The 19,966-nt window shown below is 40.6% G+C and overlaps 1 protein-coding gene across 1 annotated transcript in view; it reads right to left on the bottom strand.

Annotated features, from left to right (window-relative positions):
• Positions 1–1,596, bottom strand: part of Rhbdd1 (rhomboid domain containing 1) — a 118,422-nt gene extending 116,826 nt beyond the window's left edge. Inside the window, exon 1 of the mRNA NM_001432019.1 lies at positions 1,539–1,596. The gene's annotated coding sequence lies outside the window, so the exon portion shown is untranslated. The remainder of the gene's footprint in view (positions 1–1,538) is intronic.
• Between the last annotated feature and the right edge of the window lie 18,370 nt (positions 1,597–19,966).

Genomic DNA, 19,966 nt, shown 5'->3' with positions numbered 1-19,966 from the left:
TTAAGATGGAGCTCTAGACATATGAGGATGACAGATACAGATAGAAACAGTGTTGCCATTGGCTGTGGGGTACTAGCCGCACCTCTATGCTTCTTTTCAACTCTGCTCTGGCCTTTACCAAGCTATGGGCCAAACTTAGGTATAGCTAAGCTGAAGAAATGAAAAGGCCAAAGAACTTTACCTCAGCACAGTTCATTTTCTAAAATACTACAATGTAAATAAAATTAGTGGCCGGACCTACTGTAGTAACTTTCTCGTTTTGTTTTGGTTATTTGCATAGGGTCTCATTAAGTATCTCAGGCTGACCTCCAACTTGTGATTTTTCCTGCCTCAGCCTCCTGAGCATTATTGGAGTTATAGGTATGAGCCACCATATACTGCTAAAAAAGTTATCCTATATCTAAATTTTCACTAATCTGAAGTAACTGGGATAAAAGTCTTTGCAGCAGTCACAAAAGCCATACACTCCAACTGCTCTCTGACTCTACAATTTGTCCTTCCTCCTCGACCTGTGTGCTTTCATCATGCAGGTCTATTAACTTAGTAATGCCTGACCTTTGCGTGTTTTGTATGGGTTAGTGCTACCCGCTGGTTTTCACAGGTTAACACTTAGCTCTACGAAGTCACAGTTAAATGATTTGGCCAAGATTCCCTATCTAGGAACTCAAACCTCATTATCTATAATTCCTTAACAAGTGAGTGCTTTCTATGTTGTTATTCGTGGAACTCAGCACCTCAGAAGATGCTGCTGATGGGGAGAAAATCCAGGACCAAGGCGGGAGCACCTGCTCTCCTGGAATGTGCCAGAACACTAGAAGGTAAATGAGGTTTGGACGATGGGACAAAAAGTAGAGGGGGTAAAAAAAAAAAAAAAAAAAAACTTGGCGCCACACCCCCTCCCTCCGCCCCCAAACCCCTGGGTGTCATGAAGCTACTGAAAGGGACTTTTAAAAGAGCCTGACAACTGAATCTTAGGCGTGCAATAATGTGATATTAGTCTTTTTTTAAATAATGCCTGTTTTGGAAAGACTGAAAGGCATACGATACAAGTATTTTGTGTAGACAGAAATGAGCTGAAGTCCCTCAGGAGCATGTCTGTCTTCTATTATGTGGTACAGCCTTATAGGTTTGTGTGGGTCTGCGTGTTGAGATAGAAGTGGCCGCCCCTTCCATCCACCTGCCACTGCAAGCTCTGTGGCTGATGCAACTTCTCTTCCAACTTCCTCAAGTCAGAGGACTCTATCAAAAGCCTGTCGGGGCAGCCAAGCCCTCCATGAGCCCGGGATGCGGTACGGGTCAGGCTGCCCCTGCAAGCCCATCCCCGCCGGAGGAGATAAGAAGACCCAGACCCGGCCGGCTCCTCCGCCCGGTCCTGAAGTTGCGCTTCCGCTGGGCGGACCCTAGCTGGCCCCAAAGTAGCGCTTCCGGCCGGCCCGCACCAGCCGGGATCTCAGCCCCGGTCCCTCCGACTGCGGTCCCGGGAAGACACCACACATAAGCGACGCCACAAACTCGGCTGAAGAGACGCGGAAACTCACTCTCTCTAAGACCCGCTAGCGTCCTCACGTACTCCCGCGCTCGTGCGTCACCACGTCCGGACACCGAATCGGGAGACTCGACTTCCCGCACGGACGCCGACTCCGCAGGCTCCACTTCCGGTGACCTAGGGAAAAGAAGTGCTGCAGTCTGCGCATGCTCGGTGCTACGTACGTCCTTTCACCGGTTCCTCTGACTAATACATAGCGCTCATCATCTTGCTCAACCCTCAGCAACCATGTCAGTGTACTTTTACCACCATAAATAACTAATGACCACTTACCACACGCACAGCACATGAGTTGCTTATGGCCAGCTTCCTCAAGGCGAAAGTTTCTTCCCGGTCCAGTGCTGTCTATGAAATGGACTAGGGAGACAGTAGCTGTTCCCAATGGGCCTCAAGAGAGCTGCTTATTCCAGAAAGTAGGCCGGCGAAACAAGGCCACGGTATACATTTCAGTCCCCAAGCGCAAACCCGAGGCCACACTGCATAGTCTGTTTACTGCTTTAAGGGTTTGAGATATAAGGTATTTGAGTCTTCGGTCATTTGGTGCAAATTTCTGCTTCTAGTGTGGAACAAGTTTCCTGGGCAGCTTCTACTAAAAGCAATGCTACATCTATGTCCTACAAGTAAATGTGGCATGATTTTTTTTTTCTAGTAATTAGAGGAAAGCTCCAATATTTCAAGGCATGAATATTTACCAAAGGTGCAGATATATTTACCAAAAGGCTTAGTAGCCAGTTCAGTTAGCATATTAAAAACTTACCAGTCCCAAAAGTTTATCTTCTATTGTATAACAGAAGAACTCTTCCTAGAAATTTTTCCCTTGGAGTTGGAATTTAAGTGAAAAATTGGCCCATTATTAGGATGTGTGTGTGTGTGTGTGTGTGTGTGTGTGTGTGTGTGTGTGTGTGTATGTGTGAGAGAGAGAGAGAGAGAGAGAGAGAGAGAGAGAGAGAGAGAGAGAGAGAGAGGGAATTTCAAGTGACAAAATTCTTAGTAAATTCAAGGATGAACTCTTATAATTTTAACCCCTTTCAGGCACAAAAAAAAGGGGGGGGGGTATGTAGGTTCAAGACTGACATTGAGAAACTACATTCCTGGAAATGGAAGCCCCAGTGAGTAGAGGAACGAAATTGCATGTAGAAATATATCTCCTTAGGAAGAAAAAAGTAAGTGCAACTTCTCAAAAGGAGAGGCCTCCCTGTCTCTTCTTCTGACCAATCCTAGGCATCCATTCTATTAATACACTCTTGTTTTGTATTCCTGCCGCTCTCTACACCTTTCTAAACTTAAACTGTTTTTGTTATTGCTATAAGTCATTAAATGCAGAGGTGGCTTTAAAAGAAACAAATCAAGTCTCAAATCAGTAATCAAGAAAACATGCAATTGTAAATGGATAGGGCTTAGGAACGTACTTAGGGAACAGGACGTGATGGTAATAAACCCAAAAGTCTGAAGGTAGAGCCAGGAAGATCAGGAGTTCGAGGACAGCCTCAACTATATAACTTCAAGACATGCTTAGTCGCTATGATTCTGTCTCAAAAAAAAAAAAGAAGTAAAAACATTTTTATCCTATTTTAAATATGAATAAAATGTTTCATTGACATTTAAGAGGACAGAGGAAAATCCTTTTTCTTTTTTTAATGACCTCACCAGGCATGATGGCAAACACCTGTAATCTCTCCACTTTGAAAATAGATGCAAGAATATCAAGAGTTCCCATTATCTGAGTAAAATTTCCTAGCCTAGCCTAAACTTTAATAGAGGGACAGTCAGTAGAATTCTTACATGTTAACAAAGCTTAAAAATGCTAAAGACTTAATGCCAGAATAAGTCCTCTGACATTTTTAAAAAGCATGTTACTGTTACATTACTTGTAAAATAATAATTTTAATTGTCAGATAAGATATCACTATGCATATTTCATTTAATATGTGAAATATATTTGTGATATAAAGATGCATTTTAAATTGTATCTAGGCCTTGAGGGACAGGCAACAATTCTTAGCCATTTAACTCAAATTAATGTTCCTAAAATGTGGTGTTGGTGTTGAAACTGGAGTTTTGGTTACCTCCTTTGTGCATTTCACAATCGGGTGGAAACTAGCAGAAAGGTAGGAAGACATTCCCACCATTCAGAATCCGGCCTGAAGGAGAGATGCCGGCACCATGCACAAAAAACTGGACTACCTTGTAAAGGAGGAGTTTGTTTTTATCTCTTACAGCTTCTAATGAATCAAGTGTATTACACTCAGAACTGTTTCAAAAGATGGGTAAAGTTGAATAAAGAATGTCTATAATCCTTCTTGTAGATCAGCTTTCAAACAAAATGATTCCAGCTGTGAGAACTATAATGGCAAAATTAGACCATGTGTCATGATAAGATTAGCAACAGTTATCAGTAGACTACACACATGCATGCACATAACACATGCACACTAACCCTAAGAGACTTGTAATGGCCATAGAAAATAGACTTTACAAAAAATAAGAGGTTTGTAGTGACAAAAAGATTTCACAGTGATAAGATAACCAAAACATTAAGAAGAGACAAGAACTATAAACGTCCATGTATCCAGTAACCAAGCTAAAATTGGCAGAATTGCAAGTTTAGTGTAGCCAAACGTTAGAGCACCTGCCCCGCAGGCACAGGGCTCCTGAGCTGCACAACAGGGATTGTCAGAGGAATTGAATTCAGAAGCAGACAACAAAAGTCTGATATTTAAATACTCTTAACAATGTGTAGGAAATTAGACTGGAAACCATTAAGTATATAGAAGCTGCAGAAAAACACTCAAATCAAATAGTTAAATGCAGACCACGCTACCTAATGACAGCAGAATTTATAGCTATTTTAAGATATTGTTCTCCAGGTTAGCCCCATATGGTGTGTCAGAAAACAATTGTGAATAAATTTAAACTGAATGGGATTATACAGGGCAGCCTCGATGGTAACAAAGAGATTAAATTAGGAAGCAACAAAAGAAATCCCTTTGGGAATTTAAAAACTTAGCCATTGAAAGTAATGGCTAAAAGGTAAAGAAAATTAGACAGCAGCTTTAACTGGATGAGAAGGAAATACACAGATTTTCCAGTTCCATCTAAAATAATGATTTTGAAACTCTTTAACAATGCTGCTTCAAAGCACTGCCGTGGAGATAAGTCTCAATATCTTACCTTTAAGAGTAGTTAAAAATGAACAACAACAACAACAACAACACACACACACACACACACACACACACACCAAACATAAATGATGAATTAATACACAGAAAAAGATGAGGAAAAATCAACAAAAATTAAAAGCTGATTTTGAAAAATAAGATTTGATTTACCAAAAGGAAAAAGAAAAACACACAAATGTCCCAAATGAGGCGTGAACTAGGTATATCACCCAACCCGCTCTACAGAAATTTAGATTACAAGAAACTGCATAAATTTCTGTTCATAAGGTATGTGTTGTAAATAAACTAAACGAGGTCTTAGATTCAAACTGACAAAACTTGTTCAAGAACTAAAAAGACAGACAGGGGAGAGGGGGCGGGGAGCGGGAAGGACAGCAAGGAAGGAAGGGGAAAAGAGATAAAGAGAACAGAAGATAAGAAAAAAGAGGGGAACCATGGTGTGTGTGTGTGTGTGTGTGTGTGTGTGTGTGTGTGTGTGTGTGTGTGTGTGTATGATATTTGAATTAAGAGTCTTTGGAAATAAAGCCTTTATTTTACTGGAATAATGGATTTATCTTTAGCTGGGACCAAGAAAATCAGCTGTGACTAATAGAAGACCAGCATCATTGAGGTGATGTCTTCTGAGTAGTAGTGTCTCCCAATGGTGGCCATGTTCTAAGGAGCCAAGGATGCATTGCAAGCTAGCGGCTGACCTTGGTAATGTGTAAGAGTCTCCCACACATGGGTTTTATAGGCACATTATGTTACTGAGTTTGGCTGAGGCTTGACCCCATATGGCAGGGAGAAGTTCCTCAAGAAAATTGAAGAGAGGCCATTGATAAAGATACAGGCTCAGTTGCCATAGAGACTCCAGGATACTGTTGTAACCTATCTTTCATTCTCCTGTAATAATTGTCTTTTCAAAGGTTTATTGCCTCTCTCTGTGAGCCTGCCTTTTCATATATTTTTTGTGTTCTCACATGACTGGGGGATGGCACTAGTCTTAGGAATCCCTTTTATAAGTGTTAACAACCCCATTTATGAGAGCTCCTCTCCCAGAACATAGCCACCCTCCAGAAAGTCTCCACCTTCTAATAACCTTACTATAGGGGATTGGTGGACTGGACACAAAACTGTACTTAGTTCAGTTTCAGAAGCCCCATCGTCATTATCCTAACACTGTCCAAAACACCAAAGTTTCTTTTGAGACTTGAGATGATGTCCTCTCTTTAGGCCTCTGTATCATCAACAAGTAACTCCCATACTTCCAATATGCACAGAATTAATATCCATATCCCAAATGGCATGGCAAGGGCAGATTAGATTAAAGCAAGACTACAGTCCAGTGGTGAGACACTCTTCCTGAAGCTACAGGCCGCATACTGGGAACATGTGGTAAAATGATCTGAACACAAAGTGCACTGGAGTAGACCCACCCTATGGCCCTGCTTCCTGCTTCCTGCAGTGTACTCTCTCCAGAGCTGTCTTCCTATACCTATATATACCTATATACCTATATATGCCTATACCTTTATATTCCTAGCATCTCCAACATCCCAGATCGAATGGAATAGGAAATTAACATGTAAGGAGAACAGGAAACCTATAGACTATATGTTTAAAATGGGGACTATTTAATCCTACTTGGGGAAAAGTGCCATTTAACAATGGAAGCCAGCCTACTTGCATGTTGAGTCAGTGAGCCTGATGACCTGACTTCAAACCTCAGGACCCAGGTGATGGAAGGAGAGAAGGAGTTCCTGCAAGTTGTCCTCAGATCTCCACACTCACACAGGAGCATAAGTGCACCACACACATGTCCATGGCACAGACACATTAAATAACAGTGTAAAATGAAAGGCTACTTAGAGATGATAATTCTGAGTGATTTTCCGTTCAGATTCAGCTCAATGGTTCCATCCATCCACCAGCAAATGGCAGCCAGAAGGAAACCAGGGTGGAGAATATTGGCGGGGGCCTGGGACAACAGGCTCAGCTGGAAGTTTGGCAAAGTATTGTTGAAGTTCTAATAGAGCTAGAAAAATAGAGATGATGCGTCGGGGTAGATGGTCCAGAAAGCTCCACTCCCCTATACATTTAACTTCTCCTTCCTGTTTTACTACAGAGGCCTTTTGTTCCCTCGTAGAATTTGTTACTTGAGACTTAACACTTTAAGCCAAAGGATGTAATTTATCTAATATGCTACATATATAGGAGAACAAATGCTTAATGCTTTTGTTTATTAAGTCACAGGAATGCCAGCTTTTAATTGTGATAATATAACTTGCAATTCTGCCAATCATTTTTGAAAGGTATTTATAAATAAAGGAACACTGGCAGAACTAGCAGAGAATTCATATATCTTTAAAAGGTGTCCTAAATGTTAATATCTGTTCTATTTTATTCATGCTGTCTCTATCCCATTAATGGATATTATATAGGTACATGTTATATGATAGATATTTTATAGTATATAATATAGAATATATACACATATAATCACAATATATAATGGCTATATGTACATATTATATATTTGAATATATACATATATTCAGGAAAATGCCTGTTAGCATATATATATATACATATATATATGTATACACATGTATGATATTTATCAATGGAAATTCTTGAATAGATTGCTTTGGTTTGAATGTTTCTCCCAAAGTTTTTGTGTTGAATTTAATCCCTAGCAAGAGTACTTATAGGCAGGGTTTACTGGGAGAGCGGGTGAATTTTAGAACATGATGGCTTCATGCTTATGAATAAGCCAATGTCATTATCTCAGGAATAGTTTTGTTACTATAAAAGCGACAACTCACTTTTGTCAGTTTTTTAAAAACACATTTAAATCCTTCTTGTCCTCTGTTACTCTTTCTTGCTAGTGTGATACATTCTTCTATGCTCCGATGCAGGAAAGTCCACACCAGATATGTCCTCTCAGTCTTGGACTTCTGATACTTCAGAGCCATGAGCCGCATCAAATTTCTAGCCTGTGGAATTTAGTTGTGGCAGAACAAAGTAGTGTAAGACAGACTATTGACAATGAGAAGTGAGGCTATTGCTTGAACAAGTACCTGAACATGTAGAAAAGGATTTAGATGTAACAACATATGTAGAGGGGCAAGCTAGAAAAACTAAAAGACCTAGATTGGTGTAGATGGAGCTGTAAAGACAATGCCAGTGGGACTTGGGACACCAGAGTGACAAGAAGCACGACACTTTGCCAGGGACTTGTGACACAACCTTAATCACTGTACTGCTACAATACAGAAGGTAAATGCCATTCTGCTGAAGCCTCAGAGAGAATGGGGTGCAAGGCACGGGGACCCAGAGTAAAGACTGTTCTGTTTATAGAACTTCGAAGAACCCAGATAAAAGCATTATTCCTGCTGCAGGATCTTGTGAATAGGAGAATTTCAGAGCAATCAACTGGGTTCTTTGGCAGAAGAATCATAAAAGCAGCAGTGTTGAAAGTATTCTGCGGTTTGTTTTGACCAATTGTGGTAAAGTGAGAGAAGGGTAAAAGAAGAGAAGAATAGAAGGGAGAGAGAAATGACTGGTGGCAGACACATACATACATACACACACACACATACATATGTATATATGTAAACATATATACACGTAAAACTTTTCCCAGTTCACATTAAGTATTTTGCAGACAATATGCCCTTTTGCCTACAAGTGTGTTTGTTTTTGAAAGAATGATTTTTTTTAAAAAAAGGAAAAGTGTTATTCTTGCTTTTAAGTTAAATGCAATGTATTATTCTTCCCTTATGTTATCCACATTCAGCTGCCTTGGGGCTCAGCTATCAAAAAAATGTAGACAACCGCTCCATAATAAACATCCTAGTACCAACCAGAACATCAACTGGAATTTTGAAAATGAAGTGCAGATTGATTCTATTTTAGATCATTTAGGATGCTGTAACTGAATCTCATACACTAGGTAATTCTGTGGTGGCAGAAACTTATCAATAATGTTTCTGTAAACTGGGAATTTCAAGATCCCAACAGATCTGAGGCCTGGAGAGAAAAAAACTCTCTATATCATCGGTGATACCCAGAGGCAGGAGAAACCACTGGCCCTGGCCTTTATTATGAGGGCACTGAGTCTCTTCATAAGGCTCCATTCTCACGGCCAAGTCCAATCTCTAAAGCCAATGCATTCTGTATTGGCTTTCAGCATATATGTTGTGGGAGCCCACACATATTTATCCTTTGATTTGAGCTGCTGACAAGACTCTTGATTTTCTTATGCACAAAAGAGCAAGGCTCCAAACAAAATTAAATTCCATTAAGAAGTAGCCAGTGACCTTAAATTTACTTAAGTGAATGAATACAATATAAACCAGACAAACAACAGCAAAAACGCAAAAGACAAATTATCAGAGAATGAGTAGACGGTGCTCAGAAGGAAGGAGCTTTAGCTGGTCTGTCTGTAGTAGGCTACGAAAGAAATGACTCATGTGAAGCTGGAAAGCTATTTATGGGCCTAATGGAAGTCTTTGTTTCTAATGCTTTTGCCATACATTGAGTAAGAAAGTACAGAAAATTGGAATGTGAAAAAAATATATGATTCTCATCTCTATCAAGAGCTATGTACCTTGATGTAAGCTCTGAAATATATTTTCCTCCACCAAAAGGTTATGGAATAGCATTAAATTATTTCTAAAGCTCCTTTTACATTTTGGGTTCCTAAGATCTAGAAAAAAAGTAAATAGCAGTCTAGTGGGAAAAAAAGGGCCAAAGAAGATGATAATGTATTAAACTGCTACTGGAAGTAAGCATTACTGAGCCAAAGGAAATGTAAAAATTTCAAATACATGTAATAATCTGTCTGTATCTATGTTTATTAATTTATATTTCCATTCCCATATTAGTTACTTTTCTACTGCCATGACAGAACACCATGGCATTTATTAAGTTCGCAGTTCCAGGGGATTAGAGTTCACAGTCATTGTGGCAGGGAGCGTGGCAGCAGGCAGGGAGTGAGCAGGCAGGGGGCAGGCAGGAATAGCGACACGGTGAGAACTTATATCTGATTCCCACACATAAGGCAGAGATTGTTGTACACTGGGAAAAGTAGAGGCTTTTGAAACCTCAAAGCCCACCTCCAGTGAAAAACACCTCCTCCAACAAGACACACTTCCTAACCTTTCCCAAACAGTTCCAAACAGAGACCAAGCATTCAACTCAAACAGCCTGTGAGAACCGGTCTCTTTCCAAACCAACACAGTACACTAAACAAGTTCGTTACCACTGAGCTACACCCACAGCCATGAAATCAGCATAATTCTCAACATTCGATTTCTCACATATGTCTTGTTAAAGTTTGGGATTATGGAAGTGGGAAGAATGAAAAACACAGCTTTGTTTTATTAAAAAATAGAACAAAGAAGTCTGAGAAAAGTGACAGCTACCAGGTGCTTACTATCACTGGGTCATGATACCTGTAAAACATAGCCCCAAATGAAGAAAGCCCCTATAGTATATGAACATGCAGGACTATAAAAAAAGAAACAAGTTTACAACATTTTTCTCTAGTGAATACCAATCAGCTGTTTAGAAAACACACACACACACACACAAACACACACACACAAACACACACACATATATACTCACACACGCACACACACATTGCATACACATACGTGTGCATACATACGTGTGCACACACATGCACATGCTTGCACACACACACACACACACACAGACTCATAGGCACATGCATACACACGCACACAGTAAAGTCAATAACAGTAACAACTCAAGCAAAAAACCAATCAGTTTGTTTGTTCGTCTGGATGGTTGGTTTGGTTTGGTTTGGTTTGGTTTGGTTTGGTTTGGTTTGGTTTGGTTTGGTTTGGCTTTTCAAGACAAGGTTTCTCTGTGTAGCCCTGGCTGTCCTGGAACTCTCTATAAACCAGAGTGGCCTCAAAGAGTCACTTTTGAATTTGGTAGGAGAAGATAGAAAAAGTTAGTTTGTTGAACTTAAAGAACGTGAAAAACACTAGCAGATCCTCCAGCATTAGCAGGTGGCTTGAGGTCAGACAAACTCCAGGCCTGTCTCAGTCTCAGCACGGGAACTCAAGGTGATGTGACAAGCTTCCAGTGTTGGGCAGTTGTGTTTTTTTTTTTTCCCTCTGGGGGTTTTCGTCGGGATCAGTTGAGGTAAAGCTTATGATCCTTCATTAGTACAGCAAGGTGACTGATACATCCTAAAAGCGCAACAAATGTAAACTGCAAGAGCAACCTTGTCGCCATTGACTTTCCATTTTCCATCTTAAGGGGAAAACCAAAACTAAGAGCTTGAGTGACAGGCAGAGAAGGCGGGAGTAAGAGAGGCCCAGAGGAGGAGCCTACGAGATAACTAATGCCAAGAACGTTGTCTGCTCTGTTTTCTGCACCAGTTGCAGACCATATCTCTTCGATATTATTCTTTTACACACCAGCTAGCTTTCAGGCAACACCCCACCCCATTTTTTTATCTTACTAACTTTTCCAATATTGTTTTCAAAAGGAAGAGTTAAAAATAAACAGTTTCCTTTCTGTGGAACTCTTTAGCACAAGTACCCGGGAAATACAAGCAAGATGGAATCTTGGGCAAGAGCAATGATTAACGGTTAACTTGTGTGGGTTCTGTCTTGGAAAAAAAGATATTATTTTCCTTCTCTTTTGTTGGGTGAATAAAATGACTGAAAAGAAAGAGTGGAGGCAGGAGCTTAGTGCTTCTATTCTTAAGGAGCCTTTTCTTGGAGTCCTTTGGAGTCAGCACAGAAAGAAAGGTGCCTTTGCTAATAAAAATAAGATCTTACCACATAGTCTGTCCATCACATTACATGTATCCTTTGAATGTAGCTATGATATGGAATCATTATTAAAATTTTTATACATAAATAAGGAGGCCAGATGCAGACTATTTCAAGTTCATACAACCCCAAAATGTAGAAATATGAAAAAAAAAACCTAAAGTTTTAGGTACACGTGTGTATGTGTGTGTGCGTGTGTGTGTGTGTGTGTGTGAGAGAGAGAGAGAGAGAGAGAGAGAGAGAGAGAGAGAGACATAATCCTGTGTATGCACATATGAAAACACGATATTCCCTTGAGGCAGAGTCTCTCCTTGAACCTTCAGCCAGAAAACCTTCAGTCCAGCAGCCAGAAAGCCCCAGTAATACCCATGCCTGTTCTCCTCCAGCACTGGTGTTACAGTCATGCATGCAGCTCCAGGTGATGGGGATTCTAACTCAGGTTCCCCTGCTCGCCCAGCAAGCCCTCTTACCTGCTGCCACACCTCTCTAGCCTCATAACCATGAGTTATGCAGAAATCTCCAGCTTGTCCTAGCCAACAGGTGGATGTGAATGACAGGAGAAAAATAACACCACAACATGTAATTTCAAAAACAAACTGCAACTTAGTATTATGCCCATAGATTTCTTTTAAACCTCGAATTGTCTTGAGGTCTATTTTCAGTGCGTGTAGTCAAAGGAACAAAAGGAATAAGAGGAAAGGTTTGTTTTTTTTTTTTTTCCCCTAGGGTCAGGGTTCATTCCATTCTCTGGGAAAGCATTAGTTATGTCGGCTTTTCAAGTCCCTACCGAGAAATAACATGAAATGTTAGCTGTTTACATTTTTACACAATTGGAAAACTATGGGTTTCATCGGATATTCTTGGGCTATTAGGCACACGTGATTGACCTGAAGCAAAATGCACGGTTTGCTTTTTAAGGGCAGTTTCAGGAGGTGTGAAGACCTCGCGTGGCTTCATACACAGCCCCTGCCATCATTAACCCCACCACACATGATGAGCCTCAACTGACACACGGCTAACCAAGTATGAATTTTTCAGAGTGATTTTTTTAAGTATTTCATCTTGATACAAGCTTTGTAAATAACCATCTCATATAAGAGAGGGCAGCCTCTGTGAGCAATGTTCTGTCCTTTGCCGTGGAAATGCAAAGTAAGATGCTAGTCGCATAGCCTCTTAGAAAGACCGGGTGTTAGATTGGACCTTCTTTTGATGAATGGGCGTTCTGTAAATGAATTAGTCCAGAGTCTGCTCTGGAGCATAAAAATGGTATCCCAGGGGAGTGCAGTAGGACAAGTCTGAATGTGGAATATCCGTCTTCATCACCAAACACCGCTCCAATGCAGTCGGCTTTGAAGCACTCTTCAGACAGGGGTCATAAACTCAAGTGCCTAGAGGATCTGGACAGGTGATATAAACGAGTCAAGTGGGCCAGCTGCAGGAAGGTCTCGTGGTGACAAATGGTACCTGACATTTGACCATGGTGTCAGGGAGACCGTGGCAAACTGACCATTAGGAGGGGCAGTTGCTTTTCTATTTCAGCTGACAGAGCCCAGGCAGACGTCTGGGCCAGCGTTCATCACGTTATTTATTGACAGGTACTAATTGCATGTGTCGGTGGGGTTTAGTGCTACCTTCATAAGTACCTACAACATGCGTTTGTCCTACCACCTTTCTTCTACCTGTAGGGCAGAACACGGTCCCCACTCTCTAGTGATCTTTATTCTATTTCTGTGTCAACAATTTTGTGTTTTCTGTATATGAGATAGAACTTGAGGTACTTGCCTTTATGTGTCTGGCTTATTTCATTTTACATATTTTCTCTAACTATGACTTTTTAGAGAAAGGGGGACAATAGTGTCATATTTTGATGCATCATTTTCTAGCTTTTAATGTTAGCATCTAATGGAGAATACTATTTAGTTCCATCAAAAAGAAAAGAAAAGAAAAGAAAAGACCACCAAGTACTCAGGCATACCCCCTATCATAAGGCCAACAGTTTGCAATTTTTGATGAAAAGAAATAAGATGACAGGAATGGAAATAATGCTATTTAGAATCTCACTGCTCTAGATTCTTACACCTCTGAACTAACCTTTAGATACCAAAACAAATGCGCTTGCCACACTGTACCAAAACAAGTAAGAAAGGCTTAGGCATCTATGCAAAACCACGAACCGTACTTCCCACCGTGTGGTGTGCAGCCTGCGGGCTGCAGGAGAATCCGTTTGAAAAGCACGTGCTGTATTTTTGTGTATTTGGTTTCATGTGCGTCCTCGCAAGCTGACGTTGTGCACACGATCACCAAACGATGGTAACAGCCATTAGTAGAATTTCTCCATTGAGAGCCCACTAACTATACGGGTAATTTCGCTTCCATCTATAGCTCTTGCCTCTTTCCAATTCTTCCATGCAGAAACGGCCTCAATTTTAAAAGGAGTACACCTTGGATCTTCCGGATCCGTGCTTGACTGGGTGATCCTGCTCGTAATTGCATGTGGGTCACCCAATTACACAGGTACACGTTGACACTTTATAAAGACAAATGTCTACCTCATTAGTGTCTGGTTTATGGTTTCAGTTTATGTCTTCATTTAGTTAATCCCTTCCAGGGCTGTTTTCCCTGGCTCCCTACTGAGTATCAGTGTAATGTACCTGATCAGTGCTCACTAAGTAATCTTTGATTGACTATTACAATGCATTAATTAGAACACTGTCAATGGGGCCTACCGGATCAACCGTCTGTGAACAAACTGAAAAACCATTTACTTTTACCTACTAGGCATCTTAGTTGGGCCAATAGCTAAACTAATTTTAAGTTTTTGGAAATTCATTTGTGACACTGACCAAACGAATCCACCCACTAATAATATAACTCCCAACCTCCCTGCCTGCTCTTAACCTCCATGAGTAAATGTGCTTCTAGAAGAATATAATTCACAACACACTCTTGCCCAAGACAAAGGAGCACCGAGAAGGTGGTAGCGATAATGACCAAGGTTTTCACAAAGAACTATACATATTAATGTCAGGGGGAAACCCCAATTGAAATGTAAATTGTTACTTTTCCTTCGGAAAGAAAAAACATAAGTCAAAATGCAAATCATCATTTAAAAACATTGAGGTCAGAAAAAGGCAGTCAATTTATTTATTTATTTTTAATTCTGCCTTCACACCTTGTAAGCAACCAGGCCCTGGGCATGTGGGATAGTTTTAAGAGATCCCTTAGCCTAGATCATAAATCGGCTATTTCTTAAACCCTCCCGCTCATCTTTAGACAAAAGCAATTTATGACCTTGAGGTAACCCTCTCCAGAAGGTGAACTGATAATTTCTTGAGTAGCTTCCCCCCCCAACCCCCATCATTTCCCTACAACTCTAGCGAAAGCAACCAGACATGCAGTTCAGAGTACTCAAACTTGCTATCAGGCTTTGGGCCACAGGGACAGTCTTGAATTCATCCTAACAAAGGTGAAGTAACATTAGATTCGTCACTCCCTCATCTAAGTCAGCAAGACAGCATTGCGTAATATCTTTAGAATTACTAGGTTAAGAAGTCGGCCGGGGAAGAAGGTGAAAAGAAGGTCAGTTGCTGCTATCAAATCAGGTGCCAGATGTGATGACCCCCACTTAGTCGGAGGCATCGGATCCTGCAAGTCAGCAGAACTTAACTGTATGCAGCTTCAAGCAGAAGCCAGATGCTTGACAAAGACAGCACTACCTGTGCAGTCAGCATTGTGCTCTTTAATGTGGAGACGAAGGGCAAAGGGGCCACTAATTGAAAACAAACCTTGCAGGCCGTGACTGGCTTCTTCTGTAGTTCTACTACCTTACCCCAAGTTATAAACCTTTATTTTTAACGCCTGTATTATAGACTTATGCCTATATTATAAAGAGAAATGAAAATGGAGCTTTGATAAGGAGAATCCTAAAGTCTAGAGTAGCGTCTTCATGTTGCCTGCTTGCTGTATCCATGGGCTGCTTGTATATCCATTTTTGTATGTTTGGTCCCCAGCTGGAGGTACTAATACATGGGCCAGTGAGCGTCTTGCCTTCTGTTCCTACTGAGGTTCTAGCCCTAACCTTCTGAATTAGTAGACTGTGATTTGGAAGTAGAAGCCAAGTAAGCCCCTTCTGCCTTTAAAGTGGCGTGGGTGAAAGTGTTTTGGCACAGCGAGAGGATGAAGCCACAAGAACACGAAATGCCTAGTGTGTTTCTTAAGGTTCCTGCTCTTACGTATACAAGGCCAAACCTATGTTCTTCAGGGCCCCATTCTGGCACTGCATATACATAGTGTGCAGACAAAGCAGCAAAATGAACAAATAAATTAATAAGTAAATAAATAAATAGGTAAATAAAGACTTACTGTGCTTTAACAAGTTACTGTTACTTTCCTATTATTGATACTTTGGGCACGAAGGAGGCTAAGTAAGTTGTCTGTATTAACAAGGATGTACAAGGCAAAGCCAATCGAGTCTAGGCTCCCAGATCTAAAGCCCGAACCAATAGCTATTCTACGAATTGACTTGTGGCAAAAGAGAAGTCTGTATGAGTTAAATCCCTCTTCCTTCGATCTCCTTTTCTCTAAACCGGCTTCTAAAGCCACAAGAGCTGTTTACCTAATGGGAACGATCGAGTGTGTCCTTATCCTGATTTAATGACTCCCACTACTGGGAAGGAAAGCCACAGTCACATTGCTCACGGACGATGCTTACAAAGTGTTGTTTACCTTGTCTGTTTAAACAAAGCAACATAGCACATCTAGGTATCAGGCACAGAAGGGAATGTTTATTTCGTGACTTGTTTTACTGGGCACATTAAGAAAACCCTTAACATTTACATCTATTTAATTTCTGGCATGAAGAATTTAAAGGACAATTTGCATCTGCTTTCAGCCTTCCATCATGCAGGGTCTGGGACTTGAACTCAGGTTGTCAGTCTTGGCAGCAAGCACCTGTACCTGCTGAGCCATCTTGCCAGCCCAGATAATCCTTTCGTGGATGTTACCAATGAACTGAGGGGAAATTTGGTTTTCCGTCCACAGGAATTCTTTCTTAGACATAGTCCAGCAAAGTCAGTTCAGCTGAGTAGTGAAAGGGAAAATTGGTTGAAGTGAAGGTCTGTGTAGGCAGAGTTTCGAATCACAGTAGCCTTTCTTTTCCATGATCTGTTTTGCAGTTTGAGGATTACTTCCCTCATAGGCTTGCTGTGAAAATTGAATTAGATAACATGTATACAGGGCTTAGAGCTCTCCCCATACAGAAATTCTTCAGCAAGTGATAACTAGTCACACACCTTTAAGGGTTTTGTTGTTCTGTTCTTTAATTGGACGAGCTTAAGAACATTGCTTTATTGGTTTTAAAGTTTAATTGTAAATTTTTGTGTATATAGGTGTTTTCCCTGCGTGTATGTCTGTGCAGCGTGTGAATGCCTGGTGTTCCTGGAGGCCAGAGAGACATCAGATCTCCTGGAACTGGAGTTACAAAATATTGTGAGGTTGTGGGTGCTAGAAATCAAATCCATGTCTTCTAGAAGGGCATCCAGTGACTCATCTCTTAACCACTGACACACTGCTCCAACCACATATTGCTTTGTATTTTGTTAACACATATAAAGCAATTTAACCCAAATAGTAATCTACGAATGTCACTTCAGAAAATCAAACATGGAATAGAAAGTATTTTTTAAAAGCCAGGTTCCTCCTGAGAAAAAATGGCTCCAAAGAATTCTTGTTTGCTCCTTTGTAATGTCTTCTCTGTCTCTGTCTCTCTATCTCTGTCTCTGTCTCTGTCTCTGTCTCTCTCTCTCTCTCTCTCACACACACACACACACACACACACACACACACATATATATATATAAACGTTATGTATATTTACAAAAACATAAACAGGAGCATCTGTGACACAGGTCTGCACCCTGCCTTTTTCCTGTGTGGGTTTTGTTCAGTACCAGCACATACATATCTACAACACTAATTTTAATGGCTATATGCTATTTCATTAAAGACATGTAACATACATTATTTAACCAGTTCTGTTCACATAGGTTGTCTCCAGTCATTTTCTCTGACAAAATAACATTTGAATATTTCCTTTCTACACTCACTATATAGTTATTTTTTTTCCTCTCTTCTCACAATGGGATTTCTGGGTCAAATAAAATATGCATTGGAAATTTGCATAACTCTTCTCCAATTGTCCTCTGAAGGAGATGATGTAATTTATACACTCGCTACACCATAGAGAGTGAGGGAAGTTATTTATATTTCATAGAAACCCCTGGGTTTTCTTAGCCAATTCCCCCATGGTTCATGTTATACTCGGTCTTTCTTATCTTTTACTCTTTAGTTCTTAGTGCTTTATCTAGATCCTTCAGACCCACACACACGTGCACTTGCAAACAACAACCATGTATTGCAAACAACAACTAAATTTTAAGGGAAATGTAAATGTGTGCAGAATGGGGAAGTGGCTGGAATGCATGCAGTTTTGGATACTTGGGACCAGAGCCTATCTGTATGCCTTATAGTCATCAGTCTTGAGGATGCTGTGTCTGTATGACAAGGAAAATCTTTTTCGTTGTGGGCTTGTGTCTCCCACAGCTCTTAAAAACATGAAACTTTGCATGAATGGTACCAAGTTATAAATTGCAAACTCCAAATATTGCATATTTTCAGCTGGCAATTGTGACTACTCAGTGTCCTCTTGCCTGCCATTAGATGGAATTCAGTGAATTCATAAGTATGCTTTATTTGGAGACAAGGTCTTGCTAAGTAGCCGGGGTTGTCCTGGAGCCCACTATGTAGGCCAGAGAAGGCCTTGACTTCCTGTGTGATGCTCTCGTCACTTGCTGAGATTACAGTTGTCTGTCACTGTCTCCGGCTCTCAATGGAGAAGTCAGAAAGCACTGGCCAGACTAAAGAAATCATTCCCTCTAACCTTCAGGAAGTTGGAAACCCACCGTTCTGCTCCTTATCACTTCAGCTTAAGGGGCACTTCTAGTATTCTATCTCCCACCCTCAGGACTTAGGTATTTGATGGCGCCCCCTTGATGCTGTCCACGGTCCTGAACGACACCTTGGGGTTCCTTTCAGAGCCCTTTAATCGACATAAAAGAAACAAAACAAAAAACAGAAAGTGGAGAGATTATTGGAGGAAAAGGCTTTTTGTTTGTTTTTTTGATTGATTGATTGATTGTTTTTAATAGAAATTTTAAATCCTCTCACTCACTGATAAATAAGCCATAGTTGACCTGGGAAAACTCAAAAGAGTTAATGGTCTTAAGCCCAGATTCATCTTTTCAACTTCAGTCTCCTGTGTAAATGGGTACTCATTACCTCAGCTTGGAGTTTCTCATCCTCCTCCACCTCCTCCTCTTCTTTCCCTCCACAATCTTTCAATCTGTCAGAGTTTTAGAAAGTGGCTACAAATTGTGTGATACTTACCCCATCAAAACGGTGATGTAGGCTCCCTTCCCTTTACTCTGCCTGGGAATGATTCTTTTGGACTAGTGGGGTACATGTGCACAGTGGCTATGAAGCCCTGAGACTTTTGAGTGCTCCCCTAAAAGTGGTGCAACTTCTGCTTGGTACTATTGCAAACCCCACGTTCTTTTTTTTTTTTTTTTGGGTTCTTTTTTTCGGAGCTGGGGACCGAACCTAGGGCCTTGCGCTTCCTAGGTAAGCGCTCTACCACTGAGCTAAATCCCCAGCCCCGCAAACCCCACGTTCTAAGAGCTCCCTTTGAGGTACTTCCTTGAGAATCCAGTTCCTATCTGTGAGGGGCCTGAGGTATATCCAACACAAGTAGGCAGTTTGCCTCATCTTAGTCATCCAAGCCCAGGTCCCAGACTCCAGCCATTCAAGCAAGTCACTTGAACTATCTCAGCTCAGACTTCTAGACTTCATGAAGCAGAAAACAGTTATCCCCATACAGAGCTGTGTGAATTTCACACCCATAGATGCCAAAAGCCCAGAAACGGCTCTTTTAGTCTATTTTCTAAAAATCAGTTTAACCCAGAAACAAAAAAATTTAATACACACTTTCAGTTGATAAAAATGTCCTCTTCAGTTGCATTAATAAGAAACCCTTAGTCAATATAGCAATTATTTTGTTACATTGTTTTAACAAAACTATATCTTGTCATATTTGTAACTATTACTTATAACAATGTGTAATATGTTATATTATAATATTTTCCATGATTTATAGTAAAATATTTAAAAATGTTTTGTTTTTTGGAACTCCCACTTATTTATCCAATGTAAATATATCCATCCTCCACTACTTCCTTTATCCCCTCTGCCCCCCAACCCCATCTCTTCCAAATTGTCTACTTTGTATTCTTATTTCTTGCAATGAATAACCCTTGGTTCTATTTAGTGCAGCTTTTTATTTTATATACATAAATGTGTGTGTGTGTGTGTGTGTGTGTGTGTGT

Source organism: Rattus norvegicus, chromosome 9 (assembly GCF_021556685.1).
Source record: "Rattus norvegicus strain SHRSP/BbbUtx chromosome 9, alternate assembly SHRSP_T2T, whole genome shotgun sequence".
In the NCBI taxonomy this organism is placed as follows: Eukaryota; Metazoa; Chordata; class Mammalia; order Rodentia; family Muridae; genus Rattus; species Rattus norvegicus.
The sequence above is the reverse complement of the archived record's forward strand: the minus strand, read 5'-3'. Positions and strand labels throughout refer to the sequence as shown.